The 19,266-nt window shown below is 37.3% G+C and overlaps 1 long non-coding RNA gene across 2 annotated transcripts in view; it reads left to right on the forward strand.

The window, feature by feature from the left end:
- Window positions 1–19,266, forward strand: part of LOC107501767 — a 95,943-nt gene that overhangs the window by 40,476 nt on the left and 36,201 nt on the right. For both annotated transcript variants that reach the window (XR_001594862.2, XR_001594863.2), the window contains exon 2: window positions 3,259–3,382. This is a non-coding gene — a long non-coding RNA (uncharacterized LOC107501767). The remainder of the gene's footprint in view (window positions 1–3,258; window positions 3,383–19,266) is intronic.

The raw sequence follows: 19,266 nt of genomic DNA on the forward strand, positions 1-19,266 counted from the left end.
GGCGAGCATAAATGTCTTATAAATATTGTCAAACAAGCCCCTCCTGATGTATGAGCCGGTCATAGATGCTCAGTACTTGTTGATCATATGATTGAATCAGTATGATAAAAACTCCTTTCATTTCATTATGTTCTTCATTGCTATATGACTTCTTTTTTCATATGATTAAATTTTATTCAAATCTCAAGGTTGTTTTGGAAAGGAAGTACCTGGGGCTCCTCAATCAGTTTTGTTTTGAGAGGATGACAGTGGAAGTGAGGAAGAGTCCTTTTGTCCCAACTAGATTCTTCTCTCAGAAGAGGATTTAGATATAGAATTAATGGAGCCTTTAAAACAGAACCAGCGCATTTTTTTCTTTCCTCATTTTTATCTTTTGCTTCTATAAAACCAGATCACTAGTATTAAACATATGCTCTAAGATTTAAGGCCTAATGTTGAATTTGTAAAAATTCCATCTTGAAGATACCCTATGTTGAAAAAGCTCAGTTCAACAAAGAACATATCTTTTAAACAGCTTTTGTGGGGACTCACGACCGATATTTGCCTGGCTGTGCAATGTGGGAGGTGTTCGTGTTCAAACATCGAGCCTCCTTCAGAGGCTCAGGTGGCAGGTCACATTATTTCTTGGCCAAGGCAGAAAGTTCTTCCCATCATTAGTACAGTTAAACCATAATAGTAGGAGGCTTAGATAATATAGTTCATGTACCTCTGTGGTTTGTCTTTCTGAAGGTGGTTAGCATTGGGGAATCCCTGGAATTCGCCAAATAGTTTCTCTATGCAGAAGTCAGTTGCTGACTCAGGGGAATGAGGATTACTTACTGTGATGGTTAGTTTTATATGTCAACTCATCTGGTCTAAGGGATGCCCAGATGGTAAACATTTCAATGTGTGTCTGTGAGGGTGTTTTTGGAAAAGATTCGTGTTTGAATCAGTAGACTGAGAATAGAAGATCTCCCACCAATGCAACTGGAGTGTCATCCAATCGGTTGAGGGCCTGAATAAAACAAAAAGGTATAGGAGGGGGAAATTTTGCTCTCTGTTGGATCTGGGATGTCTATCCTCTCCCACCCACAGACATTATTGCTCCTGGTACTCACATCTTCAGACCCAGTCTGGGACTTACAGCATTTGCTCTTCTGGTTCTCAGGCCTTTGACTTTGGACTGGGACTACACCAACAGCTTTCTTGGGCATCCAGAATGCAGATGACAGATTTTGGGACTTCTCAGTCTCTGTAATTATGTGAACCAATTCTTCATAATAAACCTCTTTCTGTTTATTTATATATGTCTTATTGGTTCTATCTCTCTGGAGAACCCTGACTAATGAACATACTAAAGCCTCTTTATATCATTACTTTATTATTAATTTCATTAATGGACAAACATTTGTATTCTGAACACCTGAAATGGATCAGGCATCAGGATACCTATAACTCAAAGATACGAACCCTTACCTCAAGGCACTCTCTCTCTGGTGGGAGAGATTAATGAGCAAATCCCATAGTACAATAGTGTAATGGGAGCCGAGAAGGGCTACCTTTACTCAAAGGGATCAAGGCAAAACCTCCCCTCCCTGGACACCTCCCAGGAAGTCAGATTTGAACAGCCTCTTAAGGGACCTGTAGGTATTAGCAGGGAAAAGACCTGGAAAAGACATCCCATGCTCAGAGGCAACATATGTGAAAACACAGCCATAAAGAAAACAAACCTTTCTAGGAACCACACATAGTATTGGATGGCTAAAGTACAGGTTGTATGTACAAATTTTGGGGTGAGGTGGAATGGATTAGCGGTGAGAGATAAAGTTGGATAAAGAAGTCGTGAAGGAGTCTAATGTACTATTTGAAGGAGTTTGATCTTTATCTTTTACTGATAACATGGGGAAGCATCCAAAGATTGTAAGCAAGAGAATGACATTCACTCAGTAATTCAACAAATATTATTGGGTACCTACCATGTGCCAGTGTGGTTTTAGGTACTGAGGTTATAGGAGTAGATAAGACTGCTGGGTTCATGTCAGACATGGTGCAGTGTGCATTTTAGAAAGAGCTATGTGGCAACAATATGGGGGAATAGGTTGGGTTTAGGACCAAGGGAGAAGTGAGAACTTCTTTCAAAAAAAACTTGTTTCAAAAATAATTACTTAAGTACTGCAAATAAGCACTGTTTGGGATATGTTGATCATTATTTTCATCAGTCCCCAGAGCAGAACAGTGCTTATTTGCAGTACTTAAATAATTATTATCGAAACATTGTGACCTGAGTAAATACCAATGAGAAGTCTGATGAATCAGCAAGGGAGGACATTTATAGACATAAAAATCAGTTTTTATATATTAGGTTACTCAAAGATAGAAACACATGAAAGATAAAGAAAGCTGTACAAAGATTTTGGGAAGTGATTCTAGGAAAAATTCACGGGGTAGCAGAAAAGCGAAGGTAGGGAAGGAATGTATTATGCAGAGAGCTACCACTGTGGGTGATAGAGTCTGATCTCACAGAGGAATTCTGGGAAACAATGTACAATAAACCTCAGAACTATGTCAAATAAGGGGCTAGGAAGCTGGGGTGTTTACCTACCAACTTCTCATCTGTCAGTGGTAAAAGGCTGCTTCTAAGGGCAAGTTCCAATTTACCCTGTTTGCAGACTCACCATACTCTTAAGTCCAGAGAGTCCCAGGAGTTCACAGTAAGCGGTCAACAGTGTGTTAGGTGGATGCTGGGGGGATGTGGGTGGGGGCAGTGATGGCATCTGCTACAAGAATGAATAATTCTTGGGTGCTTTATTCATTCATAGGTACAAACTCTCTTTATTTGCAATAATATGTATAAAACAACAGTCCTAAGGATTAGGTTAGGTCAGTGGTTCTTAATTTGGGACGTCTTAGCCCCCTAGAGAACATTAGCCAGTATCTGGAACTGTTTTTGGTTGTCACAGTTTTGATAGTGCAATGGGGAGAGTGCTCCTGGTATCTAGTGGGTAAGCTAGAGATGCTGTTAAGCATTCTGTGATGCATAGGACAGACCCCAGACCCAATGCCATAAAAAAGTATCCAGTCCAAGGTGTCAATAATGCTGAGACTGAGAAACTATTAAGTTAGATTAACATGATTTCAGAAATAAACTCTAAGGTCCAGAGAAGTTTTATAACTTCTTTTGGGTTTATAAACCTAGTCCATGGCCCAGCCAGGTTTTGAATCGAGGTTTATTTGCTTCCAAAGTCCATGCTTTTTGATTTATGTTAATCTGCCTTCCAGAGAGAGAAAGAGAGAAAAAACCCCAATCCCAGAGGCTCACAGAAAAAACCTCAGCATCAGTACTGGCCATGCCTTCTGGACTGGGACCTCAAAGGAGCCTGGAGCTGGCTGGAGCTGGAAGGAGGTGAGGAGTGAACACCTTTCCCGTCTTTCCCTGGCCTCTCTCTCTGCTGGGCAAGTCAGGGCAGGCTCAGTGCGCACAGATCCAGGATCCGCATACCAGGGCTGGCGAGATGCCCTTAGCTGGAAGCCCTGACTCCTTTCCAATGCACAAGGAACCTTTCTCTGCCAAAGCTGTCTGGTGGTTCTTTCTGGAATGGCAACTCGTCCCATCCCCCTCCAGGCTTGGGACGATCTTCTGGCAAGCATATGTATTGAAGAGTTACAGGTGGTGCAGACACAGTTTGGAAGGCATCCCAGCTGGGCCTCCTCCCAGGAGCCTTCTGATCACTCACCAGATAACTCTAGCTGCTTGCAGAATCCCCGGACTCTTAGCTGCTCCAGGAAACCAGCTTCAAGGGCAACAAGAGCTTCTGAAAGGCTAGAATAATCTTGGAAACTGAAACTACTTTGTCCTTTTGCCTCCTTAGGTTAAAAATATTTTTTGCAATACCACTGAGTTCTCCATTTCTTTTTTCTTATAATGGGGAGTGAATACAATAATTAAAAGAGGAGTGGGAAATATGAGGGAAAGGACAGACTCAAATCTGGTGACTTGATCCAGATGCTTCGGGTTTCTGAACTTCAGTTGTTCCTTTTTTGGAGGCAAAGTATATGTCTTTTTTCTATCGGGCTAAGATATTGGCTCTTTGAGAGAACTTTCATCTCTGTAGTGTCAAGTCTTCTGGTTTCCATACCAACATCCTGCCCCGGGGGAATTCACATCTATCACACATGCTGTTCTTGGTCTGTTTAATCAAATTTTCATTTGATGTTGGTTGTAATTTCACATGTGGACCAAATATAGAAAAATTAAGTGATTCCAGCAACTTAAGTCACAGAGAAGCATTCATCTTTGGTATTAAATACATTAAAACATAGAACATCTGAATAATATATTTTTGGAGGCACTGAGTAGCAGCTAGTTTACTTGTTTATTCATTACTTCACTTTTTTCATTCATGTAACAAGCAGTTATTGACTACTTAACCATGATTAAGGCTTTTAGTAGGTGTTGTAGGAATATTTAGGTAAGTATTATGTTCTTACTCGTGAGAGGCTTAAAATCTAATGGTAAAGAGAGATAACTAGCTATCTCACATTGCAGGATATAAATATTACAAGAGAAATTTGAAAAAATGCAGTGATTCTTTTCTGTTCTAAGGTACAAAATAATTTTGGAATGGTGATGAGGCAGCAAATGTGAGCTACATTTTTAAGAAACTAGGTCCTGAGAGGAAGAGAAAAATAGTCCTTTAGTCTGAGAGTTTAGTAAGTTTTGGAGAAAATATATCAGTTGAGTAGGCTTGGTTCCCAAATAATTTCTTTCCTTAAAGACCTCCTTTCCTATTCTCTCAATAATCGTCTTCATTAAAACACCTAACTTATTGTTTTACATATCAACACTACTCAACATGTGACCTGCAGACCGTTGCTAGTCTGCAAACTGTCACAATTTCACGATGCCAAGTAGAGAAATTGATGGTAAGTGTTTAGAAACAGCAATTTGACAGTAATTTTATGTCAATTTACTCTAATAATTATAAGAAATTAAGGATTGTAGTTTAGATATCTTTTTAAAATTTCATGTTTCTAGTAGTTTATTATACTTTCCAAAAATATCAATCTGTTAGATATTGGAAATAAAATAATAAAAAAGCTATTCTTTACCATTGATGGCTTGAGAAGCACTGGATAATTGAGGGCTTACATCTTTTTCCTCACTTGACTATAAATTTCTTCAAGACAGTAGCTATAGTCATCATACTTGTATCGCAGTCCTCAGCCTATGAGTAGGCGCTCCATAATTATTTGTTGAACTAAATGGAAACATAAGTGAAATTTGGGTCGATCATCAATGAACTATGTCAACTATTTCAACCTTTAGAAAGCCTATTTGTATTTTCAGCTTGAATTAGCTCTTGGAGTCATACATTCATTCCTGATAAAAGTGGTACTTGATTTTATTGTCTTAGTAATACTTTTAAACTTTAAGGTTGAAGCCTAGGTTTTAATGGTCTGTTATTTTGTAAATGTGTACTCCTTCGCTTTATCCATGTCCTCTAAGAGCCTAAAGATTGAAGACTTACCATCCCTATTCTTTCTCCCTTACCCTCAAAATTTAGAATATTAGACCTTTCCAGTTTTATATTTTTCTTAAAATGCTGAAACAGAGGTCTTATATATATTGCCCTTCTTATACTGCCCATTATTTTACTGATCTCTCTCTCTCTCTCTCTCTCTCTTTACTCCCTCCCTTCCTCCCTTCTTTCCTTTTCTTTTCTTTCTTTCAGCCAAAAATTCGCTAAACACTTATTAAGTACCTGTTATGTGCTTGACATTGTGATAGGCACTGGGGATACAAAGAATAGTAAACAATCTTCCCACTATCAAGGATTTACAATCTACTAGGGGAGATAGGCATATAAGTGCAAAAGCATACTAAGTTATTACAAGTACGAGGAGCAATAATAGCTAGTTATATGACAAACAAAAGGGGCACGAAATTGAAAGTGATCAGTTTTGTGTTGGAAGCTAAGCTTAGAGAGGCGTTATAGAAGAGGTGTTTCTTGAGCCGAGATGGAAAAGTGAGTAGGTGTTTGCCAAGAAGACGGCATTGTTGGCAGAGAGCACTGGGAAAAGCTGTATAATTTTGTGGATGACAGCACAGATTCTGGAGGCTGGCTCAAAATCCTGACTGTGCCCCTTCTAGCTGCGTGACTTGGGCAAGTTAGTTATCTGACCCGAGCTCTAGGTTCTTCATAAATATGATGGGAATAATAATAGCCACAGCTTCATAGAGTTCTTGTGAGTTTTAAAGGAGAACTTTTCTATATAGAATGCTTATAACAACACGTGCTCAGGGAATTCTATACATTTTGAAATAAAGGTTTAAAGGAAAAATCCAAATAAACCAGGAGAGTTTCACCAGGGGTCTTATTATGTGGAGCTTTCTATATAAGCTAAGGAGTTTCCACTTTATCTTATAGATTATATGAAATTACTGAACACTCTTAGCAGGAAGTACATGATCACATTTGTGTTTTAGAGGGTTACTCTGATTCAGAATAGAGAATGCAGGGTTTGATATTAGAATCAACAAAATTGCTCTGGAGAATATAGAAGTCTTCCCCACAAGAGATGACCAAGATGTGGACAGGGAGAGGAGATAAACGTAGTCGGCATCACTGAGATCAAACTTAAAGGTCTGAGTGGTGAATGTATAGTGTGAGAGGCAAGGTACTGTCTAGGATGACTCCAGTGTCCTGGGATGGTAGGTGTTTAGAGATAGAGAGTGGTAGCTTTCACAGAGAAAAGGTACAAAATAAGGTACCAGCTTTGATGGAACAGTGATCAATTATAATTTGTACCTCTTGAGTTTTAGGTATTTATGTGACATCCACAAAGAGATGTCAAATAGTCAATTGGATCTATGGATATGGAGTTTGGGTGATAGATCTGAATCAGATCTATAGACTTGACAGCCATCAGCTTATAGAGGGCAGTGAAAACCATGCAAGTGAACAAAATGACTGCAGGAAAGTAATTTTTTTGCAAGAAGAGAATGGAGTTGATGTCTTCAGAAAATAATTGACAATACGCACTTGAGTCTGGGGAAGAAGTTTAGGTGAATCCTCTCACCTGGGTATAATCATTTGCAGGGAATCATTAGGATTAATAAGGCCAAGTCAAGGCCTCAAGGAAAGAAAGCATTGTAGAGTGGGAAGGAATTGCCAGACAGGGGTAGGAAAAATAGAAATCAGGATCTGGGTGAAAACAGAGAAAACTGGAAGTAAAATCTGGAATTCAGGCTTTCAGAGAGAGGCTATTAAATAATTAAAGAAACTCCAGAAGTCTAGAACACGAGGGGTGGAGTAAGCTCCTTGGTTTAAGCAAAAAAAATTGCAGTGTTTTAGGCTTGCAGCAATATTCTCTTTGTCTTATAGAGATTTCACATAAAATCTTGAATTCTCAGATTTTCTTAAAAATTGGAAAATCTCACAATATTAAGTCTGCATTACCTCTTGGCATTGGTTGGCTAGAGCTGAGTAGCAGCTACTTTTTTTGGAAGAGAAGGAGTTTGTGTTCTTCAGTTTGCCCCCATCCCTAGCACGCCCTATGATGTCACCCTGTCCACTTCACTCATTTACATTTCCTGCCTGGCCCCTGGCAGCATTTAAATTGGCAATACTTAGAGGGAGGAGGCATACATTATCTAGGGGAAAATGTTGCATTCTGGACTGTATCTGGTCCTGAAAGTTTTTCTTTGTGTGTGTGTCCAACTGCTTTTTCCACTTATCCCAAGACCAAAATTCTTTTATGAATCAGAACTAATATTTGATACCACATTACCCTATGGCTAGGGTTTGTGTGTTTCTATCTATATTTTATGTCTTACACAATGAAGCCCATCTAGATATGGTTCTGTAACCACCGTCATCTCTACCAACATCATCATTTTAACTCCTCCTTTGCAACCATCACTAACACCATTATTGTAACCACCACCACTACCATCACCATCATCATCATTACATCTACCTCATACCACTATCACAAATACTATCTTTTGCTGACGTTTATTGGTCACTTACCATGTTTTGGCACAGTTCTGAGTCTTCATTTGCATTATTTAATGCAAGCTTTACAACCTATGAAGTAAGCACTCTTCGTGTTCCAGTTTTACAAGCAAAAAAAAAAATGAAGTGGTTAAGAAATTTGCCCCACATCATGCATTTAAGAAGTGTCAAAATTCAAACTCAAAAACAGTCCTTTTAAGGAGGTCTCTTACAACTCTTAAATGGTCTGCCTGGCGTTTAGCTCTATCATTGTGATAAATATTTTAGTGACAAAATATCTATTATTGGCAGGCATTTTAAAGTTTGCTTTTTGGTTATTTACTAAAAATGTTAAAAAAGATTATTCAGAAAACAAATCTCTGGAAAACCACAAAGAGAGCAATTTTTGACACAGTGAAGTATATGATTATTCCAGTCTATTTTTTTTTTTTTTTACTTTAAAACCCATTTCAAAACCTTGGGATAGTTAGTACTTGAAAGTATGTATGTGACCCAATGTGATTTACAGGTATGGGATTTTACTAAGGATTTTTGAAAGTCCCAAAACATTGTATGTTACCAGTTATGCCTTATTCATATGTTTATATCAAATATTAAAGTTAATCAATGATAGATTTGAGAATTATGTCCTCAGTGCTTAATAGATACCAAAAACTGGGCCAAGTACTTAGTATGCATTATCTTATTTTCTCAACCAATATCCTCGATTTTCAGATGAAAACACTAAGACTCAGATTGGTGAAGTCTTACAGCTGTAAGTAGGGGAGCAGAGATTTGATCACTGCTCTGGGTGCCTACCCAGCCTACATTTTTATGCCAATATACTTAGAAATAGGAGTAAAAACTAGGAGAGTGGGAATGTAGGAAAAATGTCAACTTCCCAAATGGCTCTATCTTCTTGAAAATGCTTATTGTATCTGAGCCTAACTTTTAAAAACTTGTAGTAAAGACAAGGCAGAGAAAACACCCAGAAACATTTCCAGTGCCCGAGAGTCTCTTCGCCGCTTGGGGTGGTGCCGGCTATCAGCCCTGTGGTTTTATGACGCACTTTCTCTCTCCCAGCTCACATTCAGATGCTGCTCCAAACAAACAACATGTCTGTGCTCCCACTAATGGGTAAACTTGTCAACTTGCTCCATCTTGACAATTATTGTTTTGAAAAGAACTTCTAAAAAGTTAATCATTGGGAATGCTTAGTCATTGAATATAATTTTTCAGTGGCTTTAAATAACAATCCTGCCTTACCTACCCTATTAGATGTGGTGGGAGGCCCAATGAGATGACATGCTAATTTTTGAAAATGTTATGCTTTTATTCAAATAAACATAGGATATGTTATAAGATCTTGATTTTTGTGTCTTATAAGCAAGGACACCTTGGTGTAGTTGTTCGTTCTGAAAGAAGATAAAGAAATAAAGTCTGGGCAGAGATGCTGCTGAGGACGGACATGTAGTGGGTGTGCTGTTAATCACACACAGCAGCTTTCTAGTTCTGTGACCTTGGGCTAATTTTCTAAAAGCTCTAATGCTCACTTTCCTTGTTTGAGAGATGGAAATACTAATAGAAGCTCTTCCGAGCATTACGAAGACTATTAAATAAGCTAATATGTGTAAAGTGCTTAGCACAGGAACTGCCACAGAGGCGCAGCAGCAGAAATGATAGCTTTTCTAATATTTTTCCTAATCACTGTCTTGATCCATCTGATAATCTCGTCTACCCAGATCGGCTGGGCGAGCCCCAGATTGGTGATTGGTTTTAACCACACAGTTCTGGTAGAAGGCAAGAAGGCCACCTGTTTGCTGACCAGGGATTTTCTTTTGCTCATCAAAATGCTAGCATTTTCTCTGTGCAAACTGAAAACACGCTGGCAGAAAATAAGGCCGCACCCACTAGGTTACCATGACTCTGGTTCCCCGTAGCAGTGGCTCATGAGGCAAAGGCGTGGTTTCACCTTACTTAGGGAGAAAAGATTCTGCTGATTTTATAAGCTTGGAATTCTATGAATTGTTCAAAGAGTGCTGTCTCTTTCATCACCCATGTTCTCTGGTCCTTCTGAGAAAAACAAGGAAAACGAATAATGAAAAGGAAAAAGCTCAAATTCTCTCTTTTCCCAAATTACTTTTTTAATTGATAGGTTTTAATGTGTCCTGCTTTCCTGATGGCTGAATTAGGGTTAAGGACTTGGTCAGTTGTTTGCACTAGCACTTGTTCAAGTTATTCAATACCTTTTGCTGTAGGTCAAAGTGAGTAGACATTCTGGTTTTGCAGGGACTGTCCCCAGTGAATGGCTCAAAGCGTTTCTTTTTAGCCACTGTATGATGTAATGTGGCCCTTTCTTATTCCCCTAGCCCCACGCAGACTGGAGACATAAAGTGATTGCTCTTGCAACATGTTAATTGTAAGGATTAAATATCATCCCCTTTTCCCCTTTCTTTCTTTAAATGGTAGCTGAAATTAAAATTGAGAAGGTCCAGGGTAGCTGGAAATTACATTCTGAAAAAGCTGGAGATTCTGAAAAATCCAACCACGATGTAATTTCTAAAGAAAGAGGAGGCACAGATTTGGTCAAACAAGTTTGGAGAAGTAGGAAAATGGCTTATTAGAACAAGTTGAAAATTAAGAATCGAACTACCCCAGGAAATGAATCCAAGCCAGTGTTAAGAAAATTGGAGGAAAGCACACAAATCAGGGCAAAGAAAATGGCTATGAAATGTGCAGCTCCAGCCTTGACACTCACTACAAAATTTTGAGTAAACATCTCAACTGGATCTTTGTTGATTATTTTGAATGTGACTTCCCACATTTTAAATGTATTATGAGCAAATGAAATGAAGATTTCTGGGCATTCAAATGTTTCTGGGCACCCTAACATTCTAGGGTAAGAAGGGATATTGGTGGTCATCTAGTCTGATTCCTTGATGAGAATATTTTGAAAGCATTGGTATAGGCCAGAGCACTTTTATATCATTAGAATAAGAAAACTGTGGTGGGGAAATGTACTTGAAGGTTATCATTGGATTGCCTATCTGCCTCTGAGATGTGGCAATTTAATAGTTCAATTGTGGGCACAGTGAGCACCTGCCATTTTAGAAAATGGTACATTATCATGTGTGTATGTGCAGGGAGCATTTAACTTAGCCTAGATAGTCATGCTCATCAGAAGCTCATGAAATGGTCAATTAACTGAGAATCATTGTGTAACTTCTGATATAATTTCTTGGGCTGGCCTTTTGGATCTCATAGCGAAAGAGGGAAAAATCATGGTCTAATAATAACAATAATAAAAATTATTACTATGGCAGATAATTTTACTGAGTGCTTACCAATACCAGATTACACACACACACACACACACACACACACACACACACACCAAACACACACACACATTTTGCATATAGGTATGTAATTACTCATTTAATCTTTTACAACATTTAATATTTACAGTATCTTTTGAGGTAGAAACGATTATTAAATTCAATTTAAAAATTGAATAAGGAAATTGAGGCACAGAAATATTGAGTAACTTGGCCAAGGCTATTCAAGCCCAAGTTAGATAGGGCCATACTAAAAGAATATATTTTAAGCCTCGATTCACAAGTAGGAAAATTTGGACCACAAGTGGTTTTCTCAATGCAGAGCTGAGGCTAGATCACATGTCTTCTTGTCAACTTCCCTTTCACTTTATCACACCCACCACTCTGTGTTGGCTGGGAGTTAAACTGGGTGATTCCCTTAGTCCCTCAGTTGATATAATTCTATGAGTCAAGGAAATGTGAAATTTAGATGTTGCCTTGAAAAATCCCTTTCTAATTAAACTCTTTTCTTTCAGGGGACAGGAATGTCTTTCCAGAAATAAACTTTAACAGTGCCAAGCTAACTATCATTTGATAGAAGTGATATGAAAAAAATTACTGAGATGACCTTTTTATCTCATTCACTATATATTTATCAAAAAGTTAGCATGGATATACATAAGTCATTACATGCTGCCTTTGGAATCCACCTCCCTCATAAGATTATTTTTTAGAAAAGGTAAGGTCAAAATAGAATAGAATAAACCCTGGAGACAAGCTGGGACACTACAGAATTCTCCAACCAGCTCCCATTCACTGCTAGGAGCTTGGTAATTATATTAAAGGCAGAATTACTCGAGTACCCAGAAATCTTCATTGAGACTTCCCTTTTTATCTTTCTTAGTCTAGCTTGGTGGTTCTTGCACTTTAATATACATAAGAATTATTGTGTGTGTGTGTATATACACATTAATACATACACAGAATATAATGTATGCTGTAATATAAGGATAAAATAAGGTTTTTATCAAGGATACTTTGACTATGTGAAAATTTCCCCTTTAAGTGGAGGCTTTAAAACCTAACAATTGGAAAAGATGTAACTTCACTTTAAATCTACTTGTCGAATTCATTGTAAATTCAGTAAAACAATAACAATAGAAATAGCAACCATTTCCATCGAGAATTTTTCAGTGGATTGTTTTTTTGGTGTTGCATAGATATCATCACAGAGAAGTTTGTCCATAGGAGTTTTAATAGCATCTGCCAGAGAATAGAAAGACATTAGATTTAGAGTTTTGAAAGTTTATGAATATATATGAATATATACACATATATATAATGAAATACTATTCAACCATAAAAAAAGAAGGAAAAAGGGAAATCTGCTATTTGAATGAACCTTCAGGGTATTATGCTAAGTGAAATAAGTCAGACAAAGAAAGACAAATGCTATATGATCTCACTTATATGTGGAATTTTAAAAAAGCATAGATTCAGAGAACAGATTGGTGGTTGTCAGATGTAGAGGGTGGGGGATAGGAGAAATGGGTGAAAGTGGTCAAAAGGTACAAACTTCCAGACATAAGATAAAAAAGTCCTGGGTAAGTAATTGCAGCATCGTAACTGTAGTTAGCAATACTCTATCATATATTCGAAAGGTGCTAAGAGACTAAATTTTAAATGTTCTCAGCATAAGAAAAAAATGTAACTATGTGAGTTGATGGATGTTAACTAAACATTGATAATCATTTCACATTATATACTTATATAAAACCATCATATTGTACACCCAAACAAATGCAGTGTTTGTTATATGTCAAGTATATCTTAATAAAACTGGAGAAAAAGTTTATGACTCTCCATCTAATCGACTGACTTTCTTGAATCGCCTAACACATATTACTTCTTTGGTGAAAACTTCTTTGACTTAAATTCTCCAGTTCTGCTCCTGCATTTAATGCAAAATTTTGTAAAAGTGATTATTCTGTTTGCGAATGGCCTGTTTATGTATGATTATCATCTCAAGTATTTTCCAAGGTAAAGCCTGTACCTTTTCAGTGTTGTTACCTCAATCCTTGGTAGAGGTGCCTAACTCATATTATTTGCTCAATAATTATTTGTTGATTGAATTGATTAATCTGAGCCATCAGGCCATTCTGCTTTCTGAGGGATTGGAGGGCTGTAGTCAGGGCCTAATCTTTTGGCATATACCTAACTTGTATTATGTTAAACTTTATGTTAAAAAAGAACCTATGTACCTGCCCCAAGAGGAGCTGAAGGTTTTAGGCATCTTGCTTTGATTGGCTGGCTTATTCCTGAAAGGTCTTTCTTCAGAGCTTTGGTAAGAGAGTCTCTGTTACTGAGAAGAGGTCACAATTTTTCTTTTTTCTTTTTCAAACAAAGGATATTCAGGTGACATTATGGTCCAGTTTGGGACAGGGCCTGGTCTTTGGCCTCTGGATCTCTTAGAGAGAACCTCTACATACCTTATCCCTAAAGAATAAAAGGCCCAGCTCTTTCTCCCTACAGAGCTAAGGGAACACTTCGGGATGAAGTCAATCCTCAAGAACTTTCAGATTTTCTTGGGGATCTAAAAACTATAGTCGTGTCTTTCTGGGTGAAATGGTCAGGCAGATGTCTTTCCCTGTTGATTCTGGAAAGCCAGAACATCTGACAGGTGGCAGAAAATCCCTCCTTCTCCCATACCTTCTCTTATTAACCTGTTAACAATTTTCTGATTTGGAATCCAAATGAAAAACAAAACAAAACAAAACAAAGCAAACAACAACAAATAAAACAAGGATTCAGCAATGGAAGAGATCGTGGCAATCACTGGTTCTGGTAATTGTCTTTTCTTCCTTTAATCTTTTTAAAATTGTGAAATATAACACACAAACAGATGTACACTAAAGTGAGTAATTATAAAGCAAACACCCATGTTTCACCACCCAGGTCAAGAAATAGAATATTGCCAGCATTCCAGAAGTGTCTTATGTTTCCTGCAGGGTCACGGCTCTCCGCCTTGCTCCTGGAGGGGACATCCTTAATTTTAGATAATCACCTTCTGATCGTCTGTGTAAGTTGACTATCAAGTGGTCATCTCTAGCACTATTTATATAAAAAATTACATATTACATGTGTTATTTTATGTTCATATATTTGTAAGATTCATTTATATTCTTGTGTATAGTTGTCATTTATTCATTTCCATTTTTTTCTTTAGTTTTCTCACATAATAATATACTATAATTTATGTATGCATTATACTGCCAGTGCCTGCTTGGACTGCCCCTTTTTGGTTATTACAGTCAAGTCGTTTAAACATCCTTTATGCTCATCTTGGTGTAATTACGTACAAGTTTCTCTGGTATAGGGCATATACCCAGCAGTGAGATTACTGGGCCGTGGGGGTATTTATATAATGTCAAACTATTATCCAAAGTGGGATTTTCTCCACTTTGCTTTTCACTCCCATCATATTCTGGCCAACATTTGGGCTTGGGAGACCTTTTAATCTTTTGCCAGTCTGATAGATGTATACTATAGTAGTAGTCTACTGTGGTTTTGATTTTTCATTTCTCTGATTAGTAATGACCTTGAACACTTTTCCACACGTATATTGACTATTTGAAGTCACTTTTTGTGAAGTGTCTGTTTATCAATATTGTTTGCCCATTTTGTATATTAGTTTTCTGTCTTTTTACACTTATTTGTCGGTATTCTTATCTATCTTGAGTACATGTCTTTTAAATAATTTCTATCCTATGGCTTCACCTTTTCACCTGCAACATGATGTCATATGATAAGCTGAAATTCTTAATTTTAATGCAGGCAAATTTATCAATCATTTCGAATATGGGTATTGCTTTTCATATCTTATTCAAGAAATCATTTCTACCCCAAGGTCACAAAAATCTCTTCTGTATTCTTCTAAAAGCTTTGACGTTTTTCTCTTTAATCCTCCCGGAGCTCATTTTTACATATAAGTTAAGAGTCCACTGGAATTTTTTTCTTTATGAATATCCAATTTTCCCATTACAATTTATTGAAAAATGGTCCTTTTCCCATTAGTCTGCAGTGTCACCTCTCATACATTAAATCCATATACGTATGTACATGTTTCTGAGTTCTACTGTTTTATTGATCTATTCTTGGGCCAATCTATACTGTATTAGTTACTATACCTTTAAAATAAGCCTGGGTATCTGGCACAGATAATTCTTTTCCCTTCGTGTTTCCATGTACATTTTAGAATCAGCTGGTCAAATGCCACAAAAAATAACTTGTCGAGATTTTTATTAGAATTACAATGACTTCTAGAACACTGTGGGAAGTGACATTTTTGCAATACTAAGTTTTCTCATTCATGAACATGGCTACGAGATTAAGGCTGAGGGGTAAGCCAACATATCCCCAGTCGTGTCATATATATGGAGCAGCATTTCTCAGTCCAACTTTTTCTGTGCTAGTGACGCACAAGCAAAGAAGTTGTCAAGCTTTACTTTCAAAGCTTGTATATAAAAGAAATGCATTTCGTTTTCTAAATACAACACCATATTATAATATTGAATGTGATTTTTCAAAATACTGTTCCTTGTCCTCCACCCCAATATTGTCGTCTTCTACCTCTCACCCTCTGCTTGAGACTCACTGAACAGCACGATTCTACTGACCTATTCATGACATTATGAATTTACAGCCAATTCTGTCAAAGGTTCTCAGGGTATTCTCCACAGGAAGCCCAACAGGAATCTTTGCAATGTTAAGTAAAGTAGGTGAAGGTTTGATATTTCTTTAAAAATATAACGCACATGTAGTGGCTCAAATTTCTTGATGAAGCACTTTTTATATTTGTCACTGACATAATTTATGTTGTTTGGGATCTATGAGATTCAAATGAGCTATTAAAATCATTATGATTTTTGACTGAACAAGATTTTTCATTTAGCTCTCCCCTAAACCTTTAAATAGAAACTTTCAAGTTTTATATTATGTCTAGTGGCTAGAGAAACAGGTTTTTGGCAAATGTGGCAACAGGATACAAAGAGGCAAATTTTTCTTAAGTTGAGCAATAAGTCAAAACCAATAATTCATCTTCACAATTCCTTAGTGCCTAATATGGTGCTGGGTGTAGGTGATAATTAGTAAATATGTTTAGACCAACAATTGAAGTTGCCTGTGCATATATACTTGAGGGCTAGTTTTCTTGCTTCGTGGGAAGATGTTGGATGAGATAGCAGAGATACAGAGGAAAGAGGAATAAGATAGATCTTGGGTTTAAATGTCCTCTCTGCTTCTTATTATGTGACCTTGGAAGAACTACTTTCTGAGCCTCAATTGTGTCATATGTAAGATAGGGATTATAGTATCTCACAGCGTTATTATTTATAAGAATTAGAAATAGTATACACGAAGCACTCAGTACATACCTGTCTCTCATTAAGTGATGGCTGCTATTACTATTGATAATTAAAAGAAAAAAAAACAACAATTAACTTCAGAATTCTTTTATTTAAGGAAAATCTTTCCTATACTAACACTCTCCCAAATCCTTATAGCAGAGGCTGGCTTAACACCAAGTTTCTGAAACTTGGTGTGAACTCTGCACTCAGTCCCTTTTCTGCAATCCCCGTAGCGTAGACCCCAAGTTCAGCTGACCCCAAAGTGCCTTAGTCAGAGGGGAATTAATGGGACATTTGACCAAAAACTTTGAATGGAGACCTTCCAAGAACAGAACATTCTGGAACCCATAGTGTTTTCTATCTTCTCACAGTGGCTGGGGTCAAAGCAAAGCTAGAGGGAAAGTTGTTTAAGGAAACCTAGGCTCCACACGTGCTAGGAGCTTTGCTTTTTTAAATCTGCATGTTATAAATAGTATGTATTGGCATCATATTTATATTTCTTTTAGAAAACCGGCTGGTCTTTTTGGTAGTAAAGTTCATTTGACAATGCAATGACTTTTAGTAGTTGAAAAGTAATTCTTTAAAAAAACTCATTTTAGTGATTTTAATACTACTTTTTAATGTTTTTAATTTCATATGCTATGGCTCAAGTAAAAGGAGTTGTCCAGTTTCAAATTCATTCATCATATTTGCAAATATGATTTTTAAAAACATTGAGAGTCAGAAAATCAGTGAAAGTATTTTCTACTAAATTCCCTGGGGGTAGGGATGTTTTCTTAAATTACCTTGGTTAGAGGACAGGTACTTTCTTTTATTCATCTTTAGATTAGTAGATCCTATTTAGTATAGTGACTGACATATAAAAAGTAGTAAATAAATGTTTGTTGAATAAATGGAAGCACAAACTAATGAAGATACATCCAGTATGAAGTGGTGGAAAGAACACTTCACAGAAAATCAGAAGATCTCCATTTTAGCTTTGGCTCTATCACTAATTTGCTGTGTGACCTAAGCAAGTGACTTAACCTTTCTGAAGCAGACTCTTCTGACTGTGAGGCAAAGCAGTGACCTAATACTTATGGAATTGTTCTGCTTGCCTCACAAGATTGGCCTGGGGTGCAAATGAGATAATAAATATGCTTCGTAAACCAGAATGCATAGTACAAATGATGATAAAAAAGAATACAGAACTCTTAATTAAGAGTTCTTAACTTCTTAATCAAGATGCCTATTAGTTTTGGAAAGGCCAACTGAATTGGGGATAGCTAACATCCTCACTGAGGCCATACTGTATAACAACATCAATACTTCTAATAATATTAATAATGACTATCATTTACTGAGCAATTATTATAAGCTAGATCCTATGGTAGACATGGTACATTCTTTTTAATCTTCATAACAACTCAGTCCAAGGCAGATTTTGTTTCTAGGAAATAAAATGGGGCCAGATCAGTAGTCATGAAGTTCAGTCAGGATGAAGTCTTGGTCATCCCAAAGGACTTCTGCCCCGGGTAGGCTCTAAGCAGGGTGTCGGATCAGTCCTCTCCATTGTCCTATGGCACCTAGTAAGGGGCACCCATGGCCTATGTTTCTCAGAGTGCCTCTGATGTTGTGGTGTGCCAGATCCTGTTGTGGCTTTTGAGAGGAATTTTCAAGAATTTTATGAACTCATTGATGTCACAAATAGATATCAACTATGGTTGGAGTATTTATATCACAGAAATGAGCGAAGGCTATAAATCGAGGACCCCCTACTCCCCCACCTCCCAGTAGGTTAAACATTAACTGTCCCATCACTGTCCTGATACCTTGTAATTTTGTACTTTTTACTGCAAGACGCTTTGTGAAATGTTCTGCTTAGCCTCATCCAATGTCGATAGCTTTCTAATACTCTTACTAGAAACAGATCTCAAATCAGAAAACAGGCTTCGTAAGAAGCTTGCTAATGTTGTTTCCTAAACCAAGAAACCTCTTCTATTGTCCTTCTGTCTGGCAAACTTCAGGATCCAGAACAAATGCCACCTTCTTTGAGTCTTAACTGACCGCCCAGACAGACTCAATTACTCTATCTTCTGAGCAACCCCCACCCAGCACTTGGTACAAGAATGCACTCACCTCATTATTATTCTTTAAAAAATATTTACACAGTGTTTAAACATGTTAGGCTCTATTCTAGTGCCTTAGATATATTAGTTCACTAAATCCTCATACTGCAAATTAGCTAAGTACAATTATTAGGTTTATTTTATATGCAAGAAAACATAGGCACAGACAGTTGAAATAACTTGTCTGTGGTCACAAGTCTTAGAACCTACGTAGTCTGGTTTAGAGACTATGCTCTAAACACTCTTGTTTATGTATCTCCCTCCCCTGTAGATTGTGAAGGTTTATTGTTTGTCTTTTTGCTATTGTGTTTTTTGAAGGCAAGGTCTAGATCTTACCCATTTTTGGTCTTACAGTTTCAAGTACTGTGCATATCTACCGAGCACTGTGCACTCAACTCATATGCATTAAAAGGGGCAGTGGGAGGGGAGGGACGTACTGGTACTTTCTTGGCTACCTCCT

Source organism: Rousettus aegyptiacus, unplaced genomic scaffold, assembly GCF_014176215.1.
Source record: "Rousettus aegyptiacus isolate mRouAeg1 unplaced genomic scaffold, mRouAeg1.p scaffold_m13_p_6, whole genome shotgun sequence".
In the NCBI taxonomy this organism is placed as follows: Eukaryota; Metazoa; Chordata; class Mammalia; order Chiroptera; family Pteropodidae; genus Rousettus; species Rousettus aegyptiacus.